This window comes from Parasteatoda tepidariorum, chromosome 8 (assembly GCF_043381705.1).
Source record: "Parasteatoda tepidariorum isolate YZ-2023 chromosome 8, CAS_Ptep_4.0, whole genome shotgun sequence".
Taxonomy (NCBI): Eukaryota; Metazoa; Arthropoda; class Arachnida; order Araneae; family Theridiidae; genus Parasteatoda; species Parasteatoda tepidariorum.
Window position 1 is genome coordinate 42491335 of NC_092211.1, and position 18614 is coordinate 42509948.

At 29.7% G+C, this 18614-nt stretch overlaps 1 protein-coding gene across 1 annotated transcript in view; it reads right to left on the reverse strand.

Moving 5' to 3' along the window:
- The window catches only part of LOC107447369 (terminal uridylyltransferase 4), a 94965-nt gene extending 82469 nt beyond the window's left edge, over window positions 1-12496 (reverse strand). Inside the window, exon 1 of the mRNA XM_016062259.3 lies at window positions 11766-12496. The gene's annotated coding sequence lies outside the window, so the exon portion shown is untranslated. The remainder of the gene's footprint in view (window positions 1-11765) is intronic.
- Window positions 12497-18614: the final 6118 nt, after the last annotated feature.

Consider the following 18614-nt stretch of genomic DNA (forward strand, 5'->3'; position numbering starts at 1 on the left):
TATATATAATATTTTCTTTAAATACTAATTTGGGACCCCTAGATTGTTTAATAATTTATTTAATTTCCGACAAAGATTTTAAATTGTATATGAAGAACTTAGTGGAAAAAGTAGCTAAGTGACATTTTCAGGGGGTACATATTAATCAGGGGCGGACCTGGTGGCCGAGTGGTAAGCGTGCCTGACTGCGGAGCCGCTGGTCGCGGGTTCGAATCCTGCTCAGGGCATGGATGTTTCTTTCTCTCTGTGTTCTATGTCCTTTCTCCTTTGTGTGTGAATGTGACCAGCCCTATGAACGGGTTTGTGGTTGTGTGACGCGGGCGACGCTGTTCTACCGCCGTGGCTTCGCCACAGGTGCCCACTGGTTAACGAGAAGAGAGTAGCAGTTCTGGCATTTCTGTGACCAATGGGACAACCCCCAAGTGCCCTCCATTAAAAAAAATATTAATCAGGGAAAATAATATAAGATGTTGGCATGAATATGGGTTTGCTCAGTGGCCCCCATCCCCTCCAAGCTCTTGGGCTCATTCTTGGGCAAATTCTAAATCCCCCCCCCCAAGCTTTAAGTGGGCGCATCGCCCAGCAACGCTGGTTTAATGCAACAGAATCGTTTTCTTTTCGCTTTAATTTTAGTATAACTTACCCCCATTAGTTGTATTAATTTTATTTCAAATTAGGTTGTGGTAAATACAATGAGGCAAAGAATTAACAGCCCCGCCTTTTAATAAATCTATAATAAAATAGTTTGCATGGGATACCTCTTTTTCTTCTTACCCTGATTATAGCCCCTCAGGAAATGTCATTGACCTGGTTCTTCCACTAAGCTCTTCATAAATTTAACAAAAGATCCGGGGATATTCCGTATAAATATGTAAACAAGGTTATAATTTCTCTTTAAAACAGAAGTAGTAGCTAATGCCAGAAATTGTCTATTATCTTTATGTACACTTACCGAAACTTTGTATTCGTTAAATTGTTCTTTATTACTGTTTGTTATAGATTCACAAAAAGCTCTTCAATTTTTAGAAACAAAGGAAAAAGAAAATAAGCAAATACATTTTTCAAAAAGTTCTTCAAAGTACACAGTATATGAATTGGGGAGTTGAAGTTTCACCTTGAGATTTGAGGTCATGAAACTTAAGTATTTTTAACACTTATGATTCACAGATTTTTTTTTAATCAGTTATTGATTAAAAATAAATCCGAAAATCAGATTCATAATATTTGATCAGAAAAACATATTAGATTGATGATTCATAGACTCATTGATGATTCATATATTGCACATGTGTATCAACACGATACACGTTGTTTTCAAACAAGAACTACGCATTAGATTCTTTAGAACAGGTGTTAGGTAACAAGTGTCTGTACAGAACATTTGGAATGTTTTCAGAAGCTGTTCAAATCTAAACGAAACGCAACTTTCCACGTATATTGCTAAAGCAGTCGTTTGTTTCGTGCGATGATCCTTAAATATTTACTAGATTATTAATGTTTTAAAAATGGTTTATCTATTACTAATATCAAAAAGGTCAAATTCTTATCAAACGATTCAGTTGAAGTTATTGCTTGCTTTAGCAAATGTGTTTCAAGAAGTTAGTTTTGGAGATAGCTATTAATTTGAAGGAAAAAAATGTTTATATAGGATCTAATATTTACGTTATTATGTGCAATACGCAGCAGAATTACTAGTTATTAAGTGATAGATAAAAAATGTTGCAATTTTATGACATTCATTTATCTCTAAGAACTGATTAAAAAATTTTATTATTGCAAAAGTGTATTAGATGGATTATATTACGTTCCATTTAAAAGATTATTTTTTTAAAATTTTTATGTATTCTTTATATAAGTTCTTGTATTTTTATATTCGATATTTATCACTATTTTCTTATAAATTCCTCTTCTGGAAAATTTAATAATCCGAAATTTTCGAACCAGAAAATATTACAGCTTATTAAATGTAATACTTAAAATTAACATTGTAGCTTCCGTTGCACACAAACTGTTTTTGATTGTTGTTGTTCATTTACGTCGCACTACTGCTGCGCAATGGGCTATTGGCGACGGTCTGGGAAACATCCCTGAGGATGATCCGAAGACATGCCATCACAATTTTGATTCTTTGCAGAGAGGATGGCACCCCCGCTTCGTTAGCCCGACAATCTGCACGCGAAGTCGAACACTTTACGATAGAACAGTTTAACGAGGACCAATACCGCACACCCTCGGTCGCAGACTGATCCAAGTGGTCACACACCCGCACACTGACCGCAACCAGTGATGCTTGACTTCGATGATTTGCTGGGAACCGGGTCTTAGCGATCAGTCCACTGCGGGACCAAAATGTTTTTGGAGTGCATATGCACCGCAAAAAAAGTAAAAAATGGTATCAATTTTGTTATAAAAAAGCTGAACGTTTTTTAGTGTTAACCTACAGATAAAAATTTATTGTTACTCATATACATGCAGGTATGTGTTGTATACTCAATCCAAAGAGTGGTTTGTCAAGTTGAAAAGCAGATGGCACAATTTAAAAAAGAACAGCGCAAAATACATTCAGGGTGACGACGGTATTCGAACCTGATACCTCCACGTTACATGTTGTTTAAGCAGAATGGAGACCTCTTTCGTCCTGGTGATCCTTTTAAATTAAGAAGCTCTCAGCTTTCGGATCTTAGAGTTATCAAATTATTCTGATGGTGAAGAAAATAATAAATGACATTTTTTTTATATTAATAAAAAATTTTCCAGGTTGTAACGAACTTGGTGTTGCATTCCTTTTTTGATTAAAATGACTGGATATTAAACTTAAGATATCTTAAAAATCAGTGTTTAATATTTTATTAATTAAAGTGTATAAGCGTAATTAAGAATGATGCTTAAAAGAAATAATACTGTTTTTTGTTATTTAATTTTTAGTTTATTTATATAAGTGTACATTTATCAAGTTTCATTATTTTTTATTATGATGCTCTTATAAATCTTGGGTGCGAATCTCAATAAAAAATTTGGACTTAAATTTCAATGTTACACACCAATTTTGCACTGAATAACTTACGAATAATCAGTTTTTTGAAAAGAAAGATACGGGGAAAGAAATGTGTCCAACGTTCTGAGGGATAAAAAAAAGTAGAATTATCAGGGTGCGTAGCGTTTTTAAAAAGTACTTATTTTCGATTTTCGTTTCTTAAAAACCCTTAAATGTACGTTTTTCACTAGGTGTTTTTAAAAAGTGCTTAATTTTCCCTTTTTCAGAATGAGATTTTCGCTTCGAATTATGCAAAAAGACGCAGTTCACATTGTTCTATTCAACGTTTTCATAATTAATTCAACCCCAATCTATTTCGGCATATAGTCACTCCCCAGCGTATGAAAACGTTATTCGTTTTACATGATTCAAAATTTCATTATTTTGGACAATTGTCAAAAATAATGCCAAAAGTTTTTTTTTTTTTTTTTTTTTTTTTTTTTTTTTTGCAATGACGGTTAAAACAAGATAAACCGTCGATTGTCAAGAACTTTCCAACATTGCCTAATTATGATATTTTTTAAGGTGCTTAAAAATATTTTTTGAGTGCTTGAAAAGTGCTTATTTTTTGTTGAATAATTTGGCTTCGCACCCTGATTATTATTCATAAATTGATTTTTAGGAAAGTGGCTACTTAGGATGTAACAATTTTTAATCACTACATTGCTTATTTATAATTTTTAAAGTAATAAAAAAGTATATTGAAGGTGATATTTAATATTCAAACATATATAACGCTTTTTTACTTCTTTAATAAAATTTCATATTTATTTATTTGACTACCAAATAAGAATAATTTCAATGACGAACAAGCATTAAAAATTTTAAGAATTCCGAATCGGTTTTTTTTCTCGATTTGTTTGTAATAATAACTTGTTATCAGTAAAAAACAATTTTTTTGGAGCCAAGCCAATAATTCTAGCCATATCAAAATTTTTGTTGATTTTTTTTATTTGTCTTTAAATTTGGTATCTGATAAAGTTCTTCCTCCGAAAAGATTAATAACTAATCTTTTTGGAGATTTTTTTTTTAAACAGCTGTTGGAATGATAATCATGGAACCAAGATATGATACAGCTGACTTATTCTGTTTAAGATATAATGTCTCATTCAAAGGTTATGAGACATTGGAAAACAATGAAGCAATATTATTGTATTGTTGGAGAAGAGATTAGTGATTCATGTTTTGAATGTGAGAGATAAAATTAAGTTCGATTTAGAATCTTTTTTTTTAAAAGTTGTGTTCTTTCCTAAACTTAAAAAAAAAAAAAAAATCTTATCTTTTTTCGAATTTAAAACGACGTGCGGAACAAAATGTAAACTAAAATATTTTCTAAAATTTTTTTTAAAAAAATGATTAAATTATATTAAGGCACAACATTAATAAATTTTTATTATTAAAAAACACATATAATTTTTTTATCAGAACAATAGTACAAAAAGCTTAAATTGACAGATTTTCTAAAGCATCACTATTCAAGAAGTAATTAGCGAATTAGAATACAGTAATATTAACACAGTGAAACCTCCAGGAAAGATCACCACTGTGTAGCTACCATAGAGTAGACAATAAATTAGAAACAAAGTAAATTAGGAATTATTGGTTGGATTTAAATATAATCGAAGATTACAAAACTCATCACTGCTCATAATAAGTCAACTATCCGTAACTCACTAACTTACTTGAGGTACCCCTTTGATTCTTCCACGGAACCCTAGGGTTCCGAAGAGCACATTTGGGAACAGCTGATTTAAGTAAATGGTAACGAAAATCGGTATTTCAAAACATCTGTTGCAACCTCTGTATATTATTATTCAATATTAATAAGATAAATTTATTCTCGAATTTTATCCAACCACAGTTCAAAACGCTAAAGTTATTTAAAAAAAATCTCTTTCAAGCGCTTGCGATTTTTCTTTACCATGTGATAGAACTCGTAAGTGCGTGTTGCAAAATTTTAATAGTGCACTTTTAAAATTTTCTGATACCCGCGTGCACATGAAATCCTGATGAAACTTCCTGCGTAACATTTCTCGCACATTCCTTTGCAAGCTTATTAAGGAATTGGATTATGGAATTAAATATGGCAATAAAATATTGGATAAATTGGACAATTCTGTAAAGATAAATTTTAAGCAAAATTTCGGTTGGTAAAGACCCCTTTAATACTGATTTGCCAAATGACTACCCGAGTTATTGCTAAAAAGGATCACTATTGTTCGACAATGTAATTTTGTCTGCTTTCTATTGAAAAATAATATTTTCATTGAAGCGAAAATACATTCCATTTTTAAAAACTGATTAACAATCGGAAAATATAAATAAAATTTTTAGTTACATAGATCCGGTAGAACACTAACAAAATATTTTGTTATTCCTTAATCCGAAACGAAAATTTAAAAGCATCTTGAGTCATAGAAAATATTGCATAATGAAGGTCGTATTGCTCAGCACCTATATTGTTACGAAAATAGGTCAAGAATGAATAATTCATTCAGTTTTTCTTTAAAATAATAATTTAATGTGCTCTCCCCTATTATTTTCTTTTTACAAATTGAAGAAGTGTGTACCACACATAATTGCGATGATAAAATTTTACGCAAGATTAAAATTGTTTTAAAAGATTCTATTTTTTTTATTCAAAGGATAATAGATGAAGTATCAATTTTTATATGAATATAGAACTTGCCAATTATTTCATTGATTGACAAAATTCTAAAAATTGAATTTCGAATTTTTTTTATATAAGAGTGAATATTATTAAGTTTACGAATATTATTAAGTTTACAAATATTATTAAGTTTACAAATTTTAACCGTGGCAGTATCTGTGTAGAAAGATTAATTTATTACAAGTAGCTCTTATGAAATGATTTTTTTTTTCAATATTTTGGTGGCGCTCTCTATCGGACAAAAAGATACTGAGTCTTACTATGTAAGAAGTTAATTTTAACTGATATCAATAAATAAATAAATAATAATTAAATAAAATTGAATTAATTATTATTCTTATTTATTCTGCAGTCCAGCATTAAGATTAGACATAAATTTAAATTTGGTACTCATCCATTTCACCGGCATAGACGATAGTAATAAAATTATAAATTCACCTTTTTATTTAAATAAATAAGAAATAACTGAATAAAAAAAATCATAGAAATGGGTAAATACCTAAAATTTGGCGTATAACTTTAAAACCATCAGATCTGTATGCCAGTACCTTTTTGCTTGTAATTGAAAGTACTTAAATATCATTATGGTACTTTCTGAAACTTATTTACTACATTTTATTAATTATTTATTTATAATGAAACGGAACAGAGCTTAGACACGTAGATCCTTTTATATTTAAAAATAATTTTAAAATATTTAATTTAAATCTACCGACTCGGCAATTTCTTTTCCCTTACGACAACAAAATAAATAAATTAACTAAGTGTGCTTATAAGAAATCGCTAAAGTCCTTACCTGCTACACTTGACATTTAGTTTTTACAAATAGAAGAAAAAACATGAACTTATTTTAAATTGAAAAAAAAATTTAAATTTGTAGAAAATATGTATGTATGATTATAGAAAAAGGGGTGACCTCATTCTCTTTTCATATATACGTAGGGTGACCAGATTTTTTCGGGCAATTCCGGGGACACTCATCTCTACCCCCCTCCCAATTTTATCGACAGAAAAAATTGAAAAAAAATTTGATCATTTATCTTAAAAAATATTTGTTTTTTTTTCGCTTACATTTTTTTATAATTTAGTATATAAATTATATCGTTAAAATCGTGATCATAACATTTTTACACAATTTTAAAATCTGTTAACAAAACAATTGTATTGCTTTTAAAATTATACTATTTCTAAAGACCGTATTTTTCTGAAGAATGAATCTTCTTTAAAATTTCAGGATTTTTTTCGAGTAATTGAGAAAATATGTCACATGAAAAATCAAAATTAATCAGTACAGATAAAACCGCTTTCACTGTATTCACATCCATTTACGATTTTTCTTTAGTCCAATAGTTATTTATTCGCGAAAGTACCCGTTCTACAGGCGCATTGCTGCTTGGCCAGCACATTGCAAGCTCAACAATTCTTTTGATATTTGTAAATGGTATATTGTTTTTTTGAAAATAATTGTTTATTTCGCGCCATTTGTCTGTTATGTGTACGGATTGGTACCATTTATCGTCTTTTGAATCCAAATAACCTTCAAGATAAGTAAACTCGTCAAATAAATCGTCGGAATTAACATTCAAAATTGCACATTTTGAAGAGAGAGACAGAACTGCCTCGTCGAATTCAGACCGTGAAGGCTTACAATCTAAAAGAAGGCACTTCAAATCAGACATATCATCGTTGTTATCGTTCCAAGCTTCTAAATATGAAATCGCAGCTTCATAGAATTCTTTCGACGTTTCTAAATAAGAATCTTCAGTAATGATATTCTCAGCAATCAATTTAGTCAATTCAGGTTTTACAACAAGTGGAACAAATTTGGCATTCTTTCGTGCTTTCAATTTAAATATCAAATCCTTGACAACCGCTCCAGATTCAATAACACATTTGTCATCGCTTTCAATTTTCAAGATGCTTTGATTAAAAATTGCAGCATGCGAATGCGCAAAAAACAACCATAACTCGGTTGTTTCACTCTCAAAATAATTCTTCAAGATTTTTGGGCACTTTTTTTCAGACAACATAAATTCTTTAAGAGATAAATAAATTTTAAGAATTCTTTCTGCAGCAGGAAGTAATGTCAACCACCTAACATGAATGTGTCCTAAAATTTTATGATATTCTTGGTCAGCATACTCACAAAATTCTTTCAGTCTTTCAATTCGGACTGTGTAAATTTTAAAATAACTAAAAAGTTTAGATACCATAACTTCAATATCTACAGGCAAACAATCAAAAGCAGTTTTAGCGCCATTATGTATAATATGCGCATTACACCCAAAACCAAAAATATCTCTTCCTAACTCAGTTTGAAGTTTAGTATGAACATTTTCTGTTCCTCTTCTTAACAATCCTCCAAAATTAGTGTTAGTATTATCCGCAGACAAACCAGCCATTTTATCCTTCAATTGGAACTCGAATAGTGCGTTTAATATTTCTGAAGATAAAATCTTTACAGTTTCTCCTTTAATTTCGTTTAGTGATACAAGTTTATTATTAATTGGATCTTTAGCACAGTCCCACTGAAAATACCGCACTAAAATAGGAAGTAATTTTACATGATTGTGATTGGAAGTATCGTAAGATATTGTTACAAATTGAACAGACTGTAAATCTTTCTTCAATTCAAGAAATGCCCACGGAGAAAAAACATTGACAGCGATAGCTTCGCATTTTGTTCGGGCACAAGAAAATTTCTTGTCTACAAATTTCTTCTGTAAATTTGAAGTACAGTCCATGCTGCGAAACGATTGGTTGTGACGAATGGTGTGAAATGCAAGCGTTCCTTCATATGTTGCTAAGTCAAACTCTTCTTTGGATGGTTCCAGCTTACGAAAAAACTGTTTGACGGATTTCGTTTTTGTTTTTGCTGCCAAAGCTTCTTTGTGTTTAATTGTAAGAATGTGATCTGCTATAGCTGTTCGTCCTCCACTTCCAACTGAAAACGTTGCTCTACACATTGTACATTTTACTTTGGAAGAATTATTAGGATTCGGTTCAATAAATGGAAACTCGTTTTTCCAATCATCCAAATAATGACATTTTCTTTTTTTTGTTTATGTTGCCATATTGACATCTATTTTAAAGAAATAAAAATATTTTTCTAAATATCTATTACGATAACAAATTATGAGGTTTTCAAAATGTAGAATAATTAGAATTTATAAAAATTAATTAGTCGTAAGTGATAATAATAACAATTTCATAAAAAATGGTTTTATACTTTATTGGTTAGATATTTATAAAATGTTTACCTGATTATAAAATGTTTTAGTTATTTTTCTAAAATAAAACGGAAATGTAGTAATTGTTGTTGTTTTTAGTGGAAATTAGCTAATATTGGCAGTTTATGTAACCCAAGATATTAATTGTTTTAAAAGCAGCAACTAATATTCATGTTACGTCTTGTTTTAAACTTCTTTTCTTATATAAACATGTCTGGCGTACAGCCTAGTAAAAATGTAAACATAACTAGATATTAAAGTTATGTGTTCCAAAATTTCTGTAGTATAAGTTATAGTGTGTTCTTAAAAACTAGTTTACATTTAATTTTCAATGCTTACATTAATTTGTATGAAAATTTTTGAGAAAATAAAAATTACATATAACATATTTTTATCAAATATTTTACACAAATTTTTTCAATTTTATAACCGGGGACGCAAACCGACCGGGGACACGAGGTACTCGCCGGGGACAATCCCCGGAAATCGGGGACGTCTGGTCACCCTATATATACGCATCCAAAGTTAAGGAGGGACGCTCTAACTTTATTGTGTGCTTATTATTGTTTACTGTCTTATTGCAAGTGTTGTAATATTCAATTTTTTTTCTTCCAAAAAGAGATAAAAAAGTAAACACTTTGTCGTACAGACCCAAACCCTTCGGATAGAAATTTTCATTTAATAAAATAAAAATAAAAAAAATCATTATCAAATTTTTTACTACTACCACTTAATTTAGCGTTTTAAGTGGCAGTTTTTAACGTGCAGATCGTTAAATTTTTATGTTTACGCATCATTTATCTTTTCTGTATTTGCAATTTTCCAGATCAGAATATTTATTCAAAAATACCTTCCTTTTTACTGCCATCATTATATGTGGTGCTGCTATCTAGCGACATTTGATGGAATTATTTTTAGAGCTTAAAAGGAAGGAGCTCATTTTGCACTCCTCATTTTGCACCTGGAATATGATATCCTTTTCTTCGAACGAATTTTAGCACTCTTGTACCACATCAACTTAATGTAACATTTTAAACGTAATAGCAACAACAATAATAAATAATATACAAAAATAAAATATAAATTGATATCCATATTTTAATAGTTTAAAGTATACCACACAGTCCCTTTAATATCATCAAAATGTCTCCGTTTCTGGTTATAAAATTGCATTTATTTGTTGAACTTTTTAGAGATATGGCATTGATGCTTTAAGAACTCGAGAAATAATTGTTTGTGTTTTAAATTGTGTTGCAAAAAAAAAAGAAAAAAAAAAACTTTTTTACGTAATTTTAGTAGCTGAGTAGACCATCCAGTGGCTTGTCGAGGTGGGTGCATAGTGGATACCTTGGATGTTATTTCTGAAAGGAGGCGAAATAACTTCTAAATTATTAGAAAAAAACATTGGAATGATATACACTGGTTACTGCATTCGAATGATAGAGATGCCCGTCTTCCAGAATTTGACGAATCATCTATCCTTGTTACTTCATTGGAATTTTGGGTATAATTTTAATTTCGACATCGTCAAAATCCTTTCCACTCCTGTCACGTCAGCTCAATTTGATGCCCTGGAATCTTGCTTCATTCATATGATCCAATTCATTATGTACGGATGCAGATTACCTTTTAAATGACATAAGTGCCTCACCACATCTCCATTGCGGGTGGTAATGCATTCTATTCTGATATGTCTCTCTTGGTCACTGCTGTTTTTCTTGCTTTGTTTTTTCACCTCTTCTTAATTTCTTTCTTCGTCAACTTTACGTTTTCTTTTTCAAACCTCTTTAGTTTTCCTCACTCACGTGTTGCGAGTTTTGAGAATTGGTTCATATTTTCTTGCAATTGAAACGTGTCGTCTTTTACCTCCTTTATAAATTTTTGAAGTGAATGGAGTTTTTATATTATTGAGATAAACATAGCTGTCAAGGACAAAAGTATAATGTTACACATTTCAACAGTTATGAATTTTATTGCATATCTTTATATTTATGCTATCAAGGTTTGCACGGCCCTTAATACTAGAACGACTGAGGGAGCCAATTTGTCCCTTCTACGTTTTTTGTACCTCTGCAATTCAAAAAAATAACTTACTGAAAGTATTTCTAACTTTTTATAATTTGATCCAATTTAATAATTTTTGTGTGAACTTTATTAAAACGTACATATAGAACCTTGTACCTACGATGAGGGTAGGTATCCCTCCATAAACCCAGATAGGCTTGGATATAAGGCATTTTTTTATGAAGTTAGGGTATAAGATATGCTAGTTACATTAAAAAAAATACATATTTTAACATATATATGTAAGAGTTTAAATAACGTAAGTTTGTTAACGTTTAAAGGAATTAAAAAAATGAAAATAATCAGGTTATGAAATTAAAACAATTAATCAAAGTTAAGATTAAAAATAAGGTTAATCTTAAATGACTAATAAACAAATTAATGCTAAAACACTAACTAGAGACAATCGATTCACACCTTAAGTACATGATCTAATAAATACAATAAAAATTGTGTATGTGGCAAGGCAAACCCACAAGAATGCATAGCAAATTAAAATAAAATAATACTTAAATGAATAAGGTAAGGTAAAAAAATTATACATTAAATTGCGTCAAAAAAATAGGCCGAATAGTGGTGGTCCAGCATTGTTGAACACCGAATAACCCAATAGGTCCATTGGGTCAAAATTTAGAAATAAGTTAATAAACAAGAGCAATTAATATAATGATAAGGAGAGATGCATGTAAAAAAATATAAGGACATAGCATTCTTGTAAGTATGAATATTATCTGTACTAACTATTAAGTAAAGCATGGCTACTCACCCTACATGTCGAAGACACAACGATCTGTGGCGATTGATAAAACAATCATGGAAAAAAACACACACACACACACAGAGTCGAGTAAGTTCATTTCATTGGCAAATTCATTTATTTATTTCATATCACTACCAGAAACAGTAAAGATTCACCAACTAACAAACGTTGCATCAGCTCACATGCACATTTTATTACACACGATTTTGTCTCGTAAAAGTAGCACAAATCTTCAACATAAAAGATACCCTTTTCGCAAGGTATATCCGAGTTTTCACATTACTCCAAAACACACAAAAATCTTGTCAATAAATAATCATGGAATAAGAGAGAGAGTGTCCTTTTTTTCGTCATGCAACGCCTTAAGAAAACTCGGGGTCTCTCCTGAAAAGCCAATGAGGGAAAAAAGGGGTAGGACACCTTAAACAAAAACCAATGAAGAAAAAAGTGGGCTGTGCAAAATTCAACCCCTCAAGAAACCATTGGCCGATAGAAGAAGCAAGCAAGCACCGGACAGTATGGCCAACGCGCGATCACGACCCCCTTGTGTGAACGGGGACGCGAGGTCAAAAGGCTAAAGGTTAAAATTAACGAATACCGTCCGGTTCGCAATTAGAAGTACACATGCTGTGTGAGAAAAAAAGGGAAAATATCACGAGGTGAAGGGGACAAGACATAAAAAACTTATATATCTATTTCTTACGGTTGACCAGCGAATGCAGCTGCAACGAAAAAAGGGTCCAAAATCCTCCCACGCAGGTGTTAAGGAAGAGGGGATCCAAGATGGGTTCGGAGATTGTATCAAGTTACCCTTGGTAAAGGAAAAGCCTGGGGAAAATTTCTTAAGGCAGTGCATGACTGAAAAAAGTAAAAAAAAAATAGTAATAGACAATTATAAATAATTTATATATAAAGCATAAATAATAATCTATAAAAGTTAATAATTAAAAAATATACAATAATTAACATGTACATTGTAAATTGATAAATGATTTAAATATAAGCTGAACGTTAAGTGAAGTTAAGAGCAGTAATTCGTAAATAAATTAAGTGTTAAGATAATAAAAGTAAAGCAAATTAAGAAAACAAAATTAAAGCGAATTAAAAAAAAACAAAGTTAAAGCCAAAAGTGAAGCAAAAATTAAAAAAACAAAATTATATAAAGGAGAGAATAAACTTGTGATAATTAACATTATCACAATATATAATTATTATTTATAAAGAAGAGGAAACTCAATTATCGAAGAAACTAATATTTAAGTGTAATTAAGAAGTCAGCGTTCCGTTTAGTCAAATATTTTCGCGAATTATATCGATTAAAATACCATAGAACTTAGATGATCAAGTCTATAGTAGGTTTTTATTAAATTAATTATGATTATATTTTAAGATTTCAATCTCTAATTTATTTACTCGCAAATAAAAGCTTAAGGGAAGGGAACACGAATTTTTTTAAGAAAATTTTTTTTTTCTTACATTGGCACTACTTAAAAAAAAATTAACAATCGTTCTAACCCTGGTAAATGTATCAGAAAACTATAGCTCTGCAAAAATTTATTACGTCCGACAAAATATACTAATTTTTTTTAATGTAAAAATGATTTAAATATTAATAATTTAAACTTTCGTATTTTATTCTTTCTGAAATAATAAGCATAAGTTAAGCACTTTTCTTGATTAAAAAAGAAATCTCTTATTAAAATACTACTATTTAACTATTACTAAATATGAATTTTTATTGTCATTAGTAGTCAATTGATTAACTCCTTTGATTGGATGCCTGGGACAATTGCCCCTTTCCGAACTTCTTTAAAGTAAATGGAGGATGTATCTAGCGATAATATATTGAATTAAAATTTTTTTTTTTTAAAAAGTTTATTCGTTTTTTCTGTTACTTCATTCAATATCTATCCTTTTAGTATGAGTAAGTAAGACACACAAATTGCATTGAGAGTATATCAATTGGTCTCTTTTACATTTTTAATATTTTTTTCGAAATCAAAAATTACACTGTTTATTAATAAAAATACTTTAAACTTCAGTGGTATTAGTCCTGCTGTCAATTGATGAAAATTGATTGATGTCAAGTGATGAAAAATACTCAGAACACAATAAATCATTTGTCTAGAGAACAATATCAGATGCTTAAATAGGTATAAGTCAAACATTGTACTTTTTGTAAATAAAACCTATATATTTTCTAAACTATTATAGTTCTACCATTTAGCATTTGAACTTATTAGATTCAGCATTAAGAAGAAGTAATAAATAGAAACAATTCCAAGCCTGTCTGCATAGAATATTCTGTTTTTTCTCTAAATCCTCCATTTCCCCCCAAAAGTCAGAAGCATATACATCGAAAAGCAGGAGAGTTTTCAAACTTACAGGGTGTTATACTACCTTTAAGACTATCCTTTTTTTTAATTCCACGATGACTGCCTTTAATATATAATTTAAGAACCCTTCTAAAAAATAAAGTAAGAAAATATGGAGATTAACCGGTCGCCAAATTATTATTAAAGCGAAGAAAAACAAAAAACGCTTTTGAAATCTGTCAAATCACTAGTGAGGAAGTTGGGAGAAAAACATCAAAGCCAGTTTGATTACCTGATAAAAATTGTAGATGTTTCTAATAATCTCCTTTCAATTCTTCCTTTTTGCTAGGAAAATCAAATAGTTTTTGATGTTTTTAATCAAGCCTTCCTCACTAGCGGTTTGACAGATTTTGATAGCCCTTATGTTTGCTCCTTGCTTAAGTGTAGCGACCCTTTATGTGTCTACTTTTTTTAAACTTTATGATTGACAAGGATTCTAAAAATATTTCTTTCATGATCATCATTGCGGAATCACCCTGTATTTATCAATCTATCTATCTATAAGTACAAAAGTGTACAAATGATGTTAAGTGCTGGTTAAATAAATAAAAAATCAGATTCATTAATTGCTTATCACAATCATTATAAATATTTTTTAAACAAAAAGTTTCTTAAATAAAAATATGAAAGCTTATATTGTGTGTATCTCACTGATATTGTGAAAATGTCCTATTTTGCAGTGATCTAAGCACTCCCATGAAAAAGCGTTACTAAATATGTGCTTAAGCTATTTACTAGGTGGATATTTTCTTTTGGGAGTTACAATTTAACTTGTACAATTTTAAATTATTTAAACATTGTACTGGTTAAACTCCATTTGATTTTATTAGAGTAAGAATGAAGCATAATGAATAGCTCATAAGTAGATCTCTTAGTGCTGACAGGTAAAATAAAAAAAATAAATAAATAAAAATTAATATTCTGCATTTTGTTCCATCCTGTTCTTCGGTACTGATTTAAAACCCCACAGAAAAGGTTTGTCTATCGTTCTAACAATGCCCTCACGTCCTCCGACGAGTTTTAGAGGAATTTTCTTCTTTTTGTGCATCAGACTTAGTTTGAAGCACCCTCACCCCCTCACCGGCTTACTTTGATAACGTAATTTTGATTTTCGCTTAGTCTACTATCTACCAAGCATAAGATGAACTCCGGAAGGCTCGCTTTTGCAAAGAAGTTGGGGTGTTTTACATGAATGTCAACCAAGGAGTCCCAGCTCGCCTTAGTATTTAAAGGGGTAGCGAAGCAATAATTAAGATAAGCTTGAATTTTGCGTGAAATTAAAAACTTCGGTCCTGATTCCGATCTTTCAATCGGGCACATAGAGCCGCTTGTGCCACTAAAAATATGAAATTATAATATTTATGTAATTATAATTATTTATATTTATAAATAAATATAATTATAAATATTTATAAATAGCAAAAACCTATTAAAAGATATAAAAATTAGCAATTTTTTCCTGCATTGTTTCGTCAGGTTACTATTGTAAGTGAATGCAAAGAATTTTTTCGTCTTAAATATAAATAATTTGTAATGGTGGTTGTTACGTGGTAGTTCCATTTGCTGTCATGGTGGTAGTTACGTTTGAATAATTTAATAAATTAAATAAATAAATAGGAATTGATTTCGCACCATTTCTAACATTTTTAGTCGCTTGTGGCGTCCCTGACTGCACGATTATTAGATCTTTAAATAGTTTATATGCAGTAGTGGTCAAAATCATTGCAAAATAAATTTATTAAGATACAAAATTAAATGGCAAAGCATATCTTTACTATCGCTTTAAATATTTAAGAAAATTCTCTTGTAAAAATGGGAGAAGTGGGCAAGCATGGATTAGCTGAAACTAATCGCCAAGCGGAATCTCGCTTTTAGTTCTATGTAGTAGCCAACACAAAACATTATCTTCCCCTAAAAATAAATAGACCAGTCCGTTGCTAACGCGACTGCCACCAACAACTCGAGGGATTATCTCGTGATTACCAAAGAATAGCATTTAGCTTTATACGGTTAACTATCTGTAAATCTATCAATAGATTTTTTACACTCTATTGATAGTTATTAATGTAAAGCCAAATACAGATGGCTCTAGTGGCAAAAAAACCTAACTGTAATTTGAATTACTATTTCTGGTTTATTTTAAAAACAAAAACCTTGAGTTTACGCTATCGTTTACATGCCTAAGAAATGTATTCGTTGAATTCGGGATTATTCCTTTGTAGACAATTGAAAAAGTTTAGGTTGATATCATTTGTATATTAATATTATTATTTATATATCATTTATATATTGTTATATATAATATTATTATTAATATTATTATTAATATTATTGCTAATAATATTATTACTTATATATTATTATTTATAAATAATATTAGTATATATCACTTATATATTAATGTTATTATTCATATATCATTTATACATTATTATATTTAAAGATATACTTTTAAATTAAAACAAATAAATGACCAAAATGAACTGTAACTCTTAAAAGGAATAATCTCGATTTATTTCATTTATTGTGTATGGAATTATTAACCTTTTGCTTACGGGTGGTGCAACATATGGGGCACACTTGATGATACATCATAGCACACCGTAAGCAAAGGGTTAATTCGATTAATCTGCAACCCATTTAGACCTTGCGCGCTTTTAAAAAGACTGTTCCATATCTTTTTCAAAGGAGAAAAATGCCGTAGCAGAAGTTTTTAATACCTGAGAATTACTTAGCAAAAAAAGTTATTTCTGTGTGCATTTTAGGGTTGCAAATATTAATTATTTGTATCTAAGTCAACGGGTAGTGTTTTTTTTTAAAGCTAAAGTGGTTAGCAATTGAAAGAAATATTCATTGGTATAAATAATATCTACTATTGTTTAATTTTTACATATCAGTGGCTTTCATACATAGACCATTTTTGAATCCGGGAAGTAATAGTTTAAATATATAAAAAAAATAGGAAATTTTTTATGAGAATGTAACCACAACATCGATGGTGGGATACATCAGAATGTATGGGATGCACCAGAATGTATGGGATACACCAGAATGTATGGGATACACCAGAATGTATGGGATACATCAGAATGCATGATTTACCACCCATATTCAGCTCAACTGATTTGATATTATAAGGTGAAAATAAAAATAATTATTACAGCTTGTTGGTTTGCGGAAATTACTATTCCAAACTATTACCAGAAATTACTATTGCGGTGTTACTATTCCAGAGCATTTAATTTGTATGTCTTGTGTTTGTAAACATACTTTAAAAAATAAAATCAAAGTGTTTTCAAAGAAATATTTTTTTTATTTTGATGCGGTTACAAGCAAAAAATGTGCAGTATGACAAAGGTGAGAAGGCTGGAAAAAAGTAATAAATAACATATATACATTTCTCTCTGATGAAACATGAAACATTCTTTGCCTATTTTTAATACTCAATCGACCTGTACTTTTTTAATCTTGAATTATATTCTAAATGACAATTCTTTTTTGTTAATATTTAAGAAAAAAATACTTTAAATGATGCAGAAATGATAAAAGGTCAGGTTTCTGTAAGATATCAGGATGATTCAAATTTTTGTTTATATCAACCAATCGTTATGAATAATTTGATTTATTGTAGGTAATATTTAAAATTAAATTAATTCACTTCTTTTGTAAAGACTTTTTCCATAAAAATGCTTTATTAAATCCTTCAGTTGAGCCGCTTTTATTTGATTAATAATGCTGAACATTGTTTTGCAATAATGCTTTACAAAGATGTATTATTCTGATTTAATTGACGCTTTACATAGATATATTATTCTGATTTAATTAATGCTTTATTTAAAAATATCATTCTGATTTTTCTAACACTTTACATAGGCATATCATTCTAACTTTGCTGACGCTATACATAAATATATTAATTCATATACATAAATATGTTAATATAATTTTTTCTGAAACTTTTTATTGATACCTAAATATATTTTCACGATTTTGCCGATCCTTATATAGATATATTGGTATACTAAATTTGCTAATGCTTTACATAGATATTAATATTATTTTGATTTTGTGAGTTCTGTACATAGATAAGCCATTAATCTGAATTTGCTAACGCTTTACATAGATGTATTATTCTGGTTTTGTATGCGCTTAACACATGGTTATATTATTACGATTTTGATGACGCTTTACGTAGATACATAGTTATTCTGTTTTTTACAAACGCTTTGCGTATATATTATTATGATTTGCTGACACTTTACCTAGATATATCATTATTTGAACTTTTCTAACACTTTACATATTATTCTGATTTTTATGATGCTTTACATATTATTACATATATTATTTGCAGCCTTACATATATTAAGGCACTTTGCTTTAATTATTCGAATTTTTTTAACACTCTAAATATTATATTGATTTTTGTGACGCTTTACATAAGTATATTATTCTCATGAATTTGTCGGATTCTATGTCA